The 14,490-nt window shown below is 40.3% G+C and overlaps 1 protein-coding gene across 1 annotated transcript in view; it reads left to right on the plus strand.

Annotated features, from left to right (window-relative positions):
• ARHGAP24 (Rho GTPase activating protein 24) overlaps nucleotides 1-14,490 on the plus strand; it is a 430,833-nt gene that overhangs the window by 845 nt on the left and 415,498 nt on the right. The window lies entirely within an intron of this gene.

Here is a 14,490-nt window from a genome sequence, read left to right on the forward strand (position 1 = left end):
ATGACAAACTAATGAACTTTAAAGTTATATCATAAGATGTATATAAAAGTAAATATATGATTTAGCACAACCTCCACTATTTCAGTTCTGTTATGTTTGGGCTTTCTAGCACAGGGCCTAGAGTACAGGGCCCACTAAATGAGTGTCCCAATCAACTGGACAATATTAGAGTGTTGCAATGAAAACATAATTTTAGAAATTGAGAAATTATATATAAAGCAAATATTTTCCCCAGGGCATAAGGCAACACTTGTAATATGCTAATCTGTTTGTAAGTATTCATCCAAAGTGTGGAATGTCTCCTTGTGGTGTGGACTCCTTTCTGATTGAGGACTGTTAATTTGTATCGTATGCTGCGGTAATGTTCTGTACCATGGCTAATGAAAAGTGCTGTTGCGAAATTCTTTGTTCTTGCAGGTTCATTTCACAACTTAAATGTAATTTTAATATTGCTTCTTTCCATTTAAAATGTTAGAGAGTTAAGTTTAATATTCAGGAAAATGTTTAGTGTCCAGCTGTAAAGAATAATCTGATGTCAAAGGCACTGTTAAAATATTCATCCTGAGCACCACAGCAGAAAGTTTCAAGAAGTCAATTTACAGCTGCCATGGGAATGATGACTACATTAACTAGACTAATTTTTCTTCCCTTACGAGACTGTTAACCTGCTACTCCTGATGCTGTTGTACTTTGTATTCTCCTGTGATTGGCCTGCTCTCATATTCTGACATGGGTCAGCCCTCCAGCAATTCAGGTCATCATTGAGAGGAAATTCACAAGGCAGAGAATACAGATGCAAGCTTTGTGGCCATCCAAAAGTTTTGAACAATCCCATAAATTTTGTGTGCAGCATCAAAGGAATGGGCTGGATTGCAATGAATCATGAGGAAAACCCAAGAGAATGGTTTAAAAAGAGGTTTACTGAAAAGTTAAAAACAGCCTATATAAATCCTGTTTTGACACGGCAACTAAACTCTCTGAAATAATTTTTAAAAGGTCAAACAAAATATACATGATGCAAAAGAAAGATGGTTTTAAATTGTAAACTCAAAACATGCCCAGAAGGAAGCTGACTGTTTGACCCTGACAGGTATAACACAAGTGTGAATTAGTCACTGATAACCTCAGACAAAACAGAGGCTGCTAATTTTGTCCATTGGCTGATTTATGTTTAATGTTCTTTCTGCTTCATTCCATTCAAATTCTTGCCACCTTAATTAATTGACATAGCCAGTTTGTACTGTCCAATGTCTTTACAGCCAGAGGCAATAGAACAAAACACAAAACTTGTAAAAGCTCTGGTCTGCAGTCTGTGGAAAACAATGTACTGTATTTTAAGTAGTCTAAACTGGATTAATATTCTGAAAGTCAATATTACATATACATAGCTCCATAAAATTAGACAGAAAGTGAAACTGGATCACAGTTATTGCAGCTGTTTCTCGTATTTATAAAGCTTCCAGTAGCATGTACTCAATCGAAGGGCTGCAGTTTGATCACTATGCTTGTTTGTCTTTCAGGAGAGTTAAAACATGAATATCCAGTGGGGCACTGCATTATGTTTGAGTCTCAGTGTAAAGGCACTTGAACATATTCCCCTGAAATTTTGGAATATTGAGTATTGATGAGCCTGTTTTGAATCTTGGCATTGATATGACTTGTATTTGAATATATCAGTCTCATTCCACTGACATATGAAGACCCAGAGTAGGAAATGAATGAGAGTCTCCTGAACGTTAATCTAACTACAAAGTGGAAAATCATTTTTTTTTGGCCTTGAATCACTTAGCAATGACCTTGAAGCCTTGAAGATGTCTCTTTCTCCAAATTATTGAAAAGGAACCTTTCCTGGTGTGTGTGGGAGGAGGAGGAGGGGGAGAGTCATATCAGGTCTCAGGAATCCCTCCAACAGTGCTCTGTTATAGTCCAAAGAGCATTCAGTGGACCTTACTCTTGCACATGAATTTCCATCCACCTCTAGATCTTCCCATGTCTCAGGGCTGGTGACTGTCTGGAAAGTTGTTAACTAGAATAAATAGCACTTGCAATAGCAACCTAGGTCAGGTTGTAACCTGTACCAATTTCACCTCCTTAGTGAGGGGCTGACAGTTAAAACTGATAAGAGAGTTCAAATTAGGTTAAAACAGCAACCTTTATCAATAAACAGAACCATTAAACTAGCTAATGATTCTGCCAAGCCCTGCAGATGAACCTTTCCAGTGGTAGCTGTTACAGGCTGGCTGAACAAATAGGAGTCTGATACAATAGAACTTTTAGTGACTGTTCTTTGTTTGTCTGACATTTCAGATTTGTGATGGGCAAAACATACTGTGCCCTCTCAGCTTTTTCCAGTACAGTGCCCAAACAAACAAAATAAGATAAGATGGATTTGGAGCAGATAAAATAAATAAGAGAAATGATTGAAAGTAGTCATTCATGCATCTGTGTTGTGTTTTCCTAAACTTTTTGAATGGCACAGCCAGTGCACACCTGAAGACCACTCAGGTCACTTCATTGGGTGAAAACATGGAACAACTTAGGTATGGGAGGGGCATGCCCAGGGGACCAGTAATGGGTTATCAACTCAGTAACATGGTCAGATCCAGCCTTCAGTCAGTAATGGCTGAGAGTTATTGCCATATTATGTTTGGTTAGCTGTGTGAAATGGGTTTCAGTCCAATTCTTAAAGCACATGTCCACAGAACAAAATCCATGTGCGCAACAGGCTTAATTAGCATCCTCATTGGAAGTCTCACCAGAAGAAGCCAATGGTGATATTTGAGTAATTCCTGCTCTTCAAGGCCCATATTGTGACTTTAAGCTGCAGCTTATTATGAGTAGAGAGCAAAGAGGCCATCAAGCAACAGGAATCTTTGGAGAAATTCTAGCTGACTCAGCCAGAATTCTTTTGGAGGAGTGGATGCTGGGATGGAGTGGGAAACTCTTTTACAAGGCAGTCTCAGGTTTCTTCCTGGGTTGGCTCTGATGGATGTTGTAGGAGAAGTTGGGGCCACAATTCCCCTACTTGTGGGCCTAGATTGCCAAGACAGCTAACATGGAACTTCAGCTCTCTTCGTGGGTGAGGATAAGAGAATCAAACTGGACGATGATGACTGACTGATAGGAGGTGGCAGGGAGTACATAGTCTAGATTGTGTGAGGCAAAGTAAACAATAGCTTGGTTTTCTTTTTTTAAAAGATAGTGTAACCAAGGAGTAGCATTAACTTGAAGGAACATAATACATGGATTTAAAAAGGACTGAGGAGATGAGGTGGGGGTAAAAGTAGGAAATCTTAAAATAAGGAAGGAAAGAGAGAAGAATATTCTCAGCTTCCAAAATTCCCCCTTGTATTTACTCTTCTCTTCCACATTAGAAATGCTCCCTCGTCAAATCACACTGAGGGAACAAGGATTAAATGTGTATTTCATTGATCATTTACAGCAGTTGCGACAACATCAGGAAGATCTAGTTAGAATGTGGCTTTGTACATCTGGCTTCCCCTACAAGATTCAAATTTTGCTTTCTTCAGGGGTCACCTTTGGATTACTAGGCTCATGGTTTTGGGTCTTTATTTTCAACAGAAACAAGATAATGATAAATCAGAGGTTTTCCAGTAGAAGGATGATGAAAGTAAAACTTACGAAGAGCAGTTAAGGCATTTAATGTGTAAGTTACAGAGATGATTGCCTTCCAGACAGATGGCTGGTTTTCAGGGCTATGTGAGTGTGGTGTGCCTTGACTGGGCTATCTCCTTGCTCAAAGCAGGTGTGGGTGCTCCATGACTGACACAGTTAGGTCCTTGCCTTGGATTTGCTGTGCATTCTGAACGTTATCACAGCTCAGACTCATACTGGGACCATCATAATCAGTAAGATCTGACAGAGCTGCTGCATGCTGATGAGTCAAAATGGAGTCTCTCTCAAGCTAAACCAGACAGAGCTGAGCTGTTTGTCTCAGCTGGAAGTTGCTCTTTGCATATCCTAGTAGGCTTGAATTTGAATTTCTGTCTGTGCAAAGTAAAGATTCCTTTGGCGTCTGTTTTACAGACCCCTTAGGGGTCAGTTATAAATATACTTGCATTTTTCAATCTCATACAGAAAGGAAATTGTATGTTCCCATTAATTCTCAAGTTTGTTGCATTGGATGTGCATGTGGTGTGGGAGAGTAATCTGGGTAAATGTTCCTTTTACATTATTTTTTTGTTTACCATTTGTGCTTGTGAAGGCTTCAGGCTAAGTTCTCTGCATTTCCCATAGAGCAGCAATCAGGGCAGGACACTTCTGAACATTGCTTTACCAATGATTTCAGCCCCCAGTTTAGAAGGGAGGGAGATTACCTTAAAAATCAGGAGAAATGATCTGGCCTCCATGCCACGTCAGACAAACTCTCTCCTGGGAAGGGGCTGCCCACTGTAGGCAATTGTACTAATTTATGAATAGTAGGTCTGTAACACTGGATTTGTTTTGAGGAGGAGAAAGAGAGCTGAAGGTCAACAAACTCATTTTAGTCCTTGCCCTACTCACTGAAGGTGTTCGAATAACAGTGTCAGGGCGAAAGTTCAAACTGTTAAACTCGCAGGCTGCTGCGTGTACACTTGGTGTGTGCAAGAGTTAGTTGTAAGCCAGATCAACTGCTGCCTGACAGACAAATTGGACCGGATCAGAAAACATTTGGTAGACCTCTTACGTTTCTACTTATTATGAAGAAACATTAATAGGATGAAAAGGTTCTAGCTGTAGGACAAATATGTTGGTCTCTCTTCATTTAGTAGTCTCCAGTGGCAAACCATCTGATTTTAATTACAGATGAAACTTTTTTGAATGCCTTGGTTAGTTATCACTTTCAATTTTTTAAAAAACTTCTTGCATACACTTTATTCACAGCTGAAAGCACGGTATCTGGCAATTCTGCTTATAGTTACTGTGCCGTTTAAAAAACAGGCTATTCAATAGATGTGTTTTTTGTCTGCTGCTGGGATTTACTACTTTGGTGGCAGTTCTCAAATTAGGTTAGATCTAAATAACTTGCCACTACTAATTTAACCAGGAAGAAAAGCAGGGAAGAGGATAGTCGCATAAAACACAAGATTTGACATTAGATCACTGTTTCTATACCATGCCCTGCCACAGACTCTATGTGAAATTATTTCAGGGTTTTGTAGAAGGGGCCTTAGACACTTTACTGATGTCTTTCACTTTTTCCCTTGCAGAAATAAGTAAATTGTTGCAATTGACTGCATTAAATGGTTGGAAATTGAATCTAGACAAGGTCAGACTGAAAATAAGGTGCAAGTTTTTTTACAGTGAGGGTAGTTACCATTGGAACAATTTACTAAGGGCTGTGGTGGATTCTTCATTACCTGCAATTCTAAAATAAAGATTGGATGTTTTTCTAAAAGGTCTGCTCTAGTTTAAACAGGAATTATTTTGAGGAAGTTCTATGGCCTGTTTATGGCCTGTGTTATGCAGGAGGTCAGACTAGATGATCACGGTAGCCCTTTCAGGCCTTAGAATCAGGGCCGGTGCTACCATTTAGGCGGACTAGGTGGTTGTCTAGGGCGCTAGGATTTGGGGGTGCCAAAAAGTGGCGCCTTCCAATTTTTTTTTAAGTGTTTGAGCAGCTGCTGCCCTAGGAGGGAGAGGGAGTCTGAGCTGCCACCGGCAGCCCAGGGATTCCCCTGGGTCAGCGCGTCGCCGCCGGCAGCCGAGGGGTTCCCCTGAGTCAGCGGGCCGCAGCCAGCAGCCCTGGGGTTCCCCTGGGTCAGCGCGCTGGCAGCCTGGGGATTCCCCTGGGTCAGCGCGCTGGCAGCCCGGGGATTCCCCTGGGTCAGTACGCTGCCGTCAGCCCAGGGATTCCACCGTGCAGTTGCTGCTTCGCTTCTCCCACCTCCCAGACTTGTGGTGCCAATCAGCTGTTTGGTGCTGCAAGCCTGTGAGGAGAATTAGAGCAGGACAGCATGCTCGGAGAGGACGCAGAGTAGAGGTGAGCTAGAGTAGGGAGGGTACCGCAGGGCTCCGCAGGCCGGGGGGTGGGGAGCTGCCTCTGGGGGTGGGGGCGCCTCAGGGCAGAGGGGAGCTGCTGCAGGACTGGCGGGGCGCAAGGTGGAAGTTCGCCTAGGGTGCGAAACTTCCTTGCACCGGCCCTGCTTAGAATTTATCTAAATTTAAGGCCTTGACCAAAAAAGAAGTGCTACAATAACTAAACTCCAGCTGTGTTATTCATGCAACCCTTGGTTTCCCTTTCCACATCAAATTTTAATCTATGTTTTCTTGTAAAGGAAATGTGATGATTGGTGTAAAGATGGGTGTAGCAACCAGCATTGAACTTGAATGCAGGTTGCAAGAGGAAAAAGTTTGGAAGAGATATCAAGAAACCAGTCTACGTGCAAATGGCTGGAATGCTGTAAATAGTTGTCTTAAGAAAGAGCCAATGTAATGTTAGAAACACGGAGTCCTCTTATGCTGAGACCCAGCATGCAGTGCATGAAACTAGAGAGACAAAAATACAGAGAATGCTTCTGAATTGCCATTACATTCTGAGAATTGGTTGGCTTCTTTAAAATGTATTTATTTCTTTATTTTTGTGCCTTTGTTATAGAAATGGAACATGTTCCATTTTATCTTTCATTGTTTGACAGAAAAATAAATTAGCAATCCTGGTTATCAGTAAACTCTCTAGAATGGGTTACTTATTTAATGAAAGAGATAAAAGTTAAACTCTAGGGTCTATCTTTCAGTCACTTTCTGGAAGGCCTCTGAATTCCAGTATGAAATGCAATGCAGGTGTTACTATGGTAACTTTTAAATATATGAGTATATTGGTACATGAAACTACGCTTCAGTGGCTAGTGAGCCAATTAATTCTGGTTGTGTGTGATAGCACTTATGGCTTAGCAATACCCTGAACTCGGCTGCTTATTTACTTAGGCTCCTAGGTGACTTGGGTGCTTTTCTGAAAATTTTGCCCATTGAGCAGTACCCTTTTGCAGAGCAGTCCCAGGAAGTGAGTGAGTTAAGTAACATGAGTAAAGCTGGCACAATCTGGTCTTAAATGAAATAGCAATGAGAAAGGCAATACAGTAATGGATTTTAGCAAGATTTTTTTAAAAATTGATTGTTTATTCTAGATTATTACTCTTCTAGACTTTCTTGTAAACTTTCAGAAGTAACAGCTTCCAGAAGAAAGTTCATGCTTTATACAGATCAATAGCAGGCAAGTGAGAGATCTGTGTGATGGCTAGGGATGATGTTGGTCACTTTTCTCAATGTGTTCGCAAGCAAGTTTCATTGTTGACACTGGATCTCAAGGGCTGCTGGAAGACTTGCACATCTGTTTTTCTTTTCAGTTTAACCCTTTCAGTTATTTGTTTTCAGTGCAGTATGACACTAATTGAGGCAGTTCACTGTACACATTTCTTAGCTGTTGGCATTACCTCAAACAGAGAACTCAGTGTTAGAAAAATGTTGAGGCTTGACAATATTTAGCCCCAGTAGTTCAAATAGTGCCTCTCCTAATAGCTCAGACCAATTTTGAAAATGAGTGATGATTGGTGGGCGTGTGGGTTGATAGCTTTTTCTGCAGTCCATTGTCCGGATTGACCCCCTCAAACAGCCCTCCGGATCCTGGCTTTGTCTGGCCACCTATATAGTCCCTTCAGAAATTAACTTCTGCCTCAGGGTTGTGGTATCTTTGGAGAAGTCCATGGGGGGCCTGGTTATAAGACCTTCAGGATGGGCACCTCACTATGAGATACTTAAAAAAAAATAACCGTACTTGAAGATGGAGACATTGTGGGAGGGTCTTGCTGCTATCCACTCCAGTTTGAATGTCTGGGCTTACGGGTCCTTCAACCCCAGTGAGCTCTAATTTTTCCCAGATGACCACTCCATGTCAACTGTTTAGGTCAGCTTCTCAGGCTGGGACCTACTCATTCCCTGGGCTTTTTCCCCAGTGGTTATTCTCACTAGGAAACTCTCCTCAGTGATCCCACTCCACCACCTACGTCAGGGGGGTGGATGGATGGGGAGAGAAACTCCTGCCGCTATTGTTGGCGGTTGTGTGGGTGACCATAGAGTAGCTCTGCACTGGCCACTGCCTCAGAATTGGCGAGTACCCTTAGATGAATAACCTGGCTCGGCTTTGAAGCTCTAGCTCATCTGAGTATACCCCGTGTTTGAACCACAGCTAGCCCGTGAGAGAGTTGTGCAGTACAAGCTTTGAACAGGTAAGGGAAAAGCTTATAGTCTGTGTAGAAATGATGAGACACAGCAAACTTGTGGGGTTAGATTTTCAAATATAGGCACATACCTTGGGGCATATACAATGTACCAAACATTGTGTATTTGTGCAAATAAGTTAGTGTTGTGCAAATGCACATGTCTAAGCTTCAAAATCTGGCCAGAGAAATGAGGCAATTGAATATTTAGTCACTGGCTATTTTTAAAAAAAAGTCGTAAGTCCATAGTGTTAGCTCTAATGTCTTTAAGAAATATAATAATATTTTCTTGTGAGATTTCCAGACCCAAAGCAGTTTGTGAATTTAGAATATATTTTAGATAACTTACTTAACCTAAGCCCTGAAATCTTATGCTTCATTAATTTTCTATAAAACATCCCTCCTCAAAAATGTAATATTCAGCAGAAATACTCCAAAACACTGTAGCAATAATAACCCTTTGCACCGAGAGAACCATGTCAGTGCATCACAATATCTCAGTGATATTAGAAATGTGAGGTATTCATAGAGAATGATTTATTCTCATTGAATAATCAAATGTATCCCCTTTTTCTGTTTAAACCCTCCATGCAAAAAACGTCAATGAACAGCATTTTTCTGAATGTGGTTATTAAAAATGATTTGACCAATATGTGCTGTGAATATGGAATATTTGGAATTTGCTATTTGAACAGTTGGTGGTGGTTTGGCTTGGTTCTGTTGGTTGGTTGGTTGAGTGATTAAATTTTTATTAAGCAAGAGAGAAATTTTGATTCTGGGAGCAGGTAGGAGCAGTTTATGGAGAGGAGATGAGAGCTGGGCAAATGAAATTAAGGAATTATAGGTTTCTAAAAACTTGTCCTGCCTGGACCACATAAGTTTTTGCCTGAGACACTAATACTAGAAAAATTGAGCTATGTTGCTATTGGTTGAGATCAGACTTACTATTTTTTTCATCACATTCACACAACAATTCTTTCCAAGTAGTTTATGTTCCTGTCCCTCCTCCATCGTTAATATATGTCATCCTAGTTGAAAAGGCTACTGGCATACCTTTTTTTGGTCACTTAATTACCTTGGTAAAAGGGCTCGCATTAAGGTTTTCAGTCCACACAGTCCCAAATGTGCTGTGGTACACAATGTATCTCAGCTCAGCTACAACAATGTACAATATATCCACCAACTGCTTTTATTGAATTCCGCGATTTCCATTTTCTGTCATTGGTCACCATTTTGCATGGTCATTAAAAGAAGTGTGTACAGGCCCAGTTCTAATTTGAAAAGATATGATTGTGTCCTATGAATGATCTCTGTGCCAGGGCCTTGAGTATTTCTACAAATCTATTCCTTGACTCTGTTAATGTTAATCATAGTCTGAAAATCTCTACCAAATAAGTACATTATATTTACTGACCTTTAGTTTGTCTGTCACCAAGCTCATTGCCATAGTTTATGTGAGAATTTACATCTGATGTCCTTTTCTGATGGATTCCAGGAAAAGACTTGCGTGAACATTTTATATTCACACACAATCATCTTTCAAATGTTTTTGCAAAGGAAACCATGTTCTCTGCATGAATGTTCAAAGAAAATAAATAAAACTCAATACAACTGAAACAAAATCAATTTAAAATTGGATAGAATGCTTGTAGAAATAGTTCTCACTATTCACCCAATTCTGTTACTTTGGCAAGTATTAGTGCACTCATTTACAAATTGATGAGCTGAGGCTAGATGAGCCCAAATTTTCATTAGCATCCACTAGTGAAGGGTGCCTTAGTTTTGGGGTGTCTAATATGAGACAGCAGGGGCCTCGTTTTGATTTTCAAAGTGCTGAGCACTGGTAGCTCATAACTGGAGTTGTGGATGCTTAGCATCTCTGAAAATCAGGCTCTAGCAGAGTCAAAATTGGGAACCAAGTGAACAGTTATGAAAATAGACTCCCATCAGTTTGCCTAAGAAATTATAATGTATTAATGAGGATGTAAATTAATGTTAAGACCATTGCTATAGCACACTGTTAGTGAGTTGGATCTCTGTTTTTTAATATATAAAAAAGCCATGCCTACATTGAGTAACGTTTGCATTGTTTGGCACCATAAATGGAGTTTTTCCTCTTTCTTTCACCTCAAACCTGCCAGAAGTTGCTAGGGATTACCGCTGGGAACAAAATAAGTTAGTCAATAAAGAAAGATGCAAGCAGCTGTTGCTCTGGTGTGTGAATGTTTGAAATTCTGGGAGTTGGAATGCAGGTTGTTATGGATTCTCTTCTACAGAGTTATTTCAGTGGTGCAGAGAGCAGCTGGTGAGGTTAGGAGCATGTTTCATTCTCTGTTGGCTGCCAAGTACATGCTGTATTAAAGGTGAAGTGTGTGCTGGGAAACAGATTCCCTTAGAGTTAACCCTTCTTATCAGATATCTTCACAATTAAGACCAGAGTTAAATGTTTTCTATTGCTTATGTGAATTAAACATCATGTAACATAAATAACATTGAAAATATTCTTCAATAAATTTGGGTTGTTGTTTCTGAAAGTTAGAGGTCAAGCAGAGCTGAGCAATGAGATGATGTGTTTATCCAGAGGTAAAAGTATAGTATAATCAGGCACATTCTGTCCCAACAATGACCTAAATAATATAAAGGGACATTCTTTTCTTCATTCCTCCCCCAACTTTCCAGAGAGCTGGTGGAGAATCCAGCCTGTCATTCTTGTGCAAAATGTTTATTGTACCAATGGACACTTGCAGCTAATACATTATCAAAGGAAGATTTCTCAGAGTATCAGAGTTGAACTTGGAGTTCTCTGCCTAGATTCCCAAATGAGTCCAGGCTCATTATCAAATAATGGCAACAGAAATACTGCGATACACTTGAGAAACCAGGATCCATTGTTATATAGCCTATCAGAGACTTGGTGAGATAAGTCTCATTACTAGAATATTGGTATTGAGGGGTATAGCTTTTGTGACACTTCCCCCCCGAACAATACATCAAGAATATATACGCTTGTTCTGAGGTCGAGAAGGAGTCTGGGTAAAGCTAAATGGGTTAAATTATGCAATGATAGACCATCAAACCAGAAAGACGAGGTGTATGAGGCATTTCTAGAACAAATAACAGAAATATCCAAACTATAAGACATGGTAGTAATGGGGGACTTTTAACTATGCAGACATCTACTGGAAAATAATACGTCAAAACAAAAAATTTCCAATAAGTCCTTGCAATGTGCTGGGGAAAACTTTTTGCTCCAGAAAGTGGAGGGAATAATCAGGGAGACCAGCCATTTTTTACTTGATTCTAACCAACAGGGAGGAATTGGTAATTAATCTGAGGGTGCAAAGCAATTTAGGTGAAAGTGATCATGAAATGATAGATTTCATGATTCTAAGGAAGAAGTGAAGGCAGCAGAATAAGGACAATGGACTTTAAAAAGCAAACTTTAGCAAACTCCGAGAACTGGTAGATAAGATCCCATAGGAAGGATATGTATGGCGGGAAAAGAAGTTCAGGAGAGCTGGCAGTTTCTCAAGGCAACAATATTATGACACAACTGCAAACTATCCCAATGTGAAGAAAAGATGCAAGGAACAGTAAGATAAATCTACATCAGGTGCTCTTTAATGACCTCAAAATGGAATCCTACAAAAAGTGGAAACAGAGACAAATTGCAAAGGAGGAGTGGAGTACAAAGGAACAGTACAAGTATATGGAAACAAAATCAGAAAGGCTAAGGCACAAAATGAGTTACATCTAACAAAAGACATAAAAGGCTATATGAAGAGGTTCTTTAAATACATTAGGAGAAAGAGAAAGAAAAAGGAAACTATAGGTCCTCTACTTAGTGGGGAAAGAGCATTGTTAACTGATGACATCAAGGAAGCTGAGGTGCTTAATGCCCATTTTGCTTCAGTCTTCACTAAAAAGGTTAATGGTGACCAGATACTTAAGACAAGTAATGTTAACAAGGTGCAGGGAACACAAGCCAAAACTGGTAAAGGACAGGTTCAAGAGTATTTAGATACATTAGATGTTTTCAAGTTGTCAGGGCCTTATGAAAGTCATCCTAAGGTACTTAAGGACCTAGCTGAAGCAATCTCAGAACTGTTAGCAATTATCTTGAGAACTCGTGGAGGACGGGTGAGGTTTCAGGAGACTGGAGAAGGGCAAAGGAGTGTTCCTCCTCCTCCTTATAGTACAGTAAAGTTTTGAAGTGTATCTTTTTTTGAAGTGTATCCCCAGATGAAGTTGTTCTTCCCCAATGCTTGTGCTCTTGTGAGCTGACACCATAGTAGTGCTTTGTTATCCTCCTGTTAACTTGTCGCTCCTGTTTACCTCAGATGCAAATGAGTGCCCCTTGTATTTGTCTCACCCTGCTTAATTTACAGAAGAAAGCTAGGTAGACAGGTAAATCAGACAATCTTTCCAGACAAAGAAAATGTTATCAACCCTGCCTGGTTCCATGCACACAACTGCTTGACTATCTCCTGTATGTACGTTTTGCAGGGCTTATGATGACCAATACGATACAAGTTTTTATATGATATCTGACATAGCATTCTTTATAGATAAATACCATGACAGCAATGTGCTAGGTATAGTGAGTTTATCAGGCCTGAATAACACTTTCATGACACTGAATTCTTTGCCGGTTGGCACTGACAGGCTCTCAGGGTCACACCAGCATGCAGGTTTACTGCTGCCAGGCAGATAATCTGTTTCATCCATCCCTTTTAGAGGCTAGTGTATCTGAATCTGTGTCCAATATCTTCAAGAACAGTATTGTCAAGGCAGTGGAGCATAGACAGTGCCTTGGTGGTGCATTATTATGACCTTCTGTTGTACTCAACATATCAGAGTGGCTCCCAAATGTCATCTCTTTGCAAGTTACCTTAGTTGTGTAACTTGCAGATTATTTGTGACAGAGAAATATGAGGTGGAGGTTAGTGTGCCTGAGGCAGTCTTCAGGTTGAAAGTCTGATTGTAGCAGCTGTCATTGAGGTGAAAAAGCAATCGCATCTGTAAAGCTTCATCCAATGGGACTCTTCCAGGTAATTGACAGGTTGGCAAATCAGGACTTCCATTGGCCTGCGAAATCAGTTGTAGGGCCAATTTTCAAAAGAATTCTGATCCCTCGTAGGCATCTACACGAAGCACTTACATTTTTCAAAAGTGCTCATCACCAAGCCGTTCCTGTTTGTTTACAGTTTGTGGTGGGAATTGGTTGTGTGTTCAGCAAATGTTTCCTGTGACTTTGTTGTTAGCTGTTTTGACTTTTGCCACCAGCAGACTGAAAAGAAGAAAACAGAATAACGCACAAGCCTCCCCACCTCTCTAATCTTTGCTTGCTGGAGGAAAGCTGCAGCGTGTTTCAATAGTTGGTTATGCAGGAGAGTAGCGTTCACTCAGAATTCGAGCAACACAAGTTTCTCATTTTAGAACAATCTCAGTTAATTATATTAAATGAACAAATCATCTGCAGCCAGAAAATAAGCTTGCAGAATTGTAATTCCTTAATCTTTTTTAACATTGGCAGGAACTAGAGAGACATTTTCATGTCCACACTCCAGCCTATGGAATTGCCACTCTTCCTGTTACACAGAAATGTAAGTGGGAAATGGGAAAGAGAGTCTTTCTTCTGCTTGTTGCTTTCATGGATGAAAGGCTCAGATGATGTGGGAGTCAAGCTGCCTACTTTGCTTTCTAACAAACTACAATTTGCTTTTATATTTTCTGTGCTGGAAGAATGATTTGTCGGCTGCTGTTCCTCTGCTCTGACCCCCAATATAAGATGATTTTTGAACCTTGCATAGGGTTTCCTATTTTCTCCTTGTGGTAGCTGTCTGCAATCACAACATTCACAATGTCCTTTGATAACACCAAGTAAAGGGTATTGGCTAGTAATTAACAAGAAGGCAGCCACTTACCTCTTTCATTTTTCCTTCTGTAGAGATTTTAGTTCTTGTGAAATGGAACAGAATGACCTTCCTGGAGGCTGAAGTGTCCTTTATCCACACCATAGCTATGACATTGGCAGGGCAATGCACAATTCCTCTGCCCAATGCCCCACCAATCATCATTAAACTTGATGTGGAGAGACTGTCTCCAAAGATGAGGATGAATGAGACCCAATTTCAATTGATTCCCTAGCCTCCCTGTTAAGATGGGTGCAAGTTTGGGCCAGTTGTGTTGTACACCATTTCCCAGTAGCAGAGTCAACTTCATATATACTCTTTCACCAAAATAGGACTTTTCTTATACTGTTAAAGATCAA

The sequence above is a fragment of the Gopherus flavomarginatus genome, chromosome 3 (assembly GCF_025201925.1).
Source record: "Gopherus flavomarginatus isolate rGopFla2 chromosome 3, rGopFla2.mat.asm, whole genome shotgun sequence".
Lineage (NCBI taxonomy): Eukaryota > Metazoa > Chordata > Testudines > Testudinidae > Gopherus > Gopherus flavomarginatus.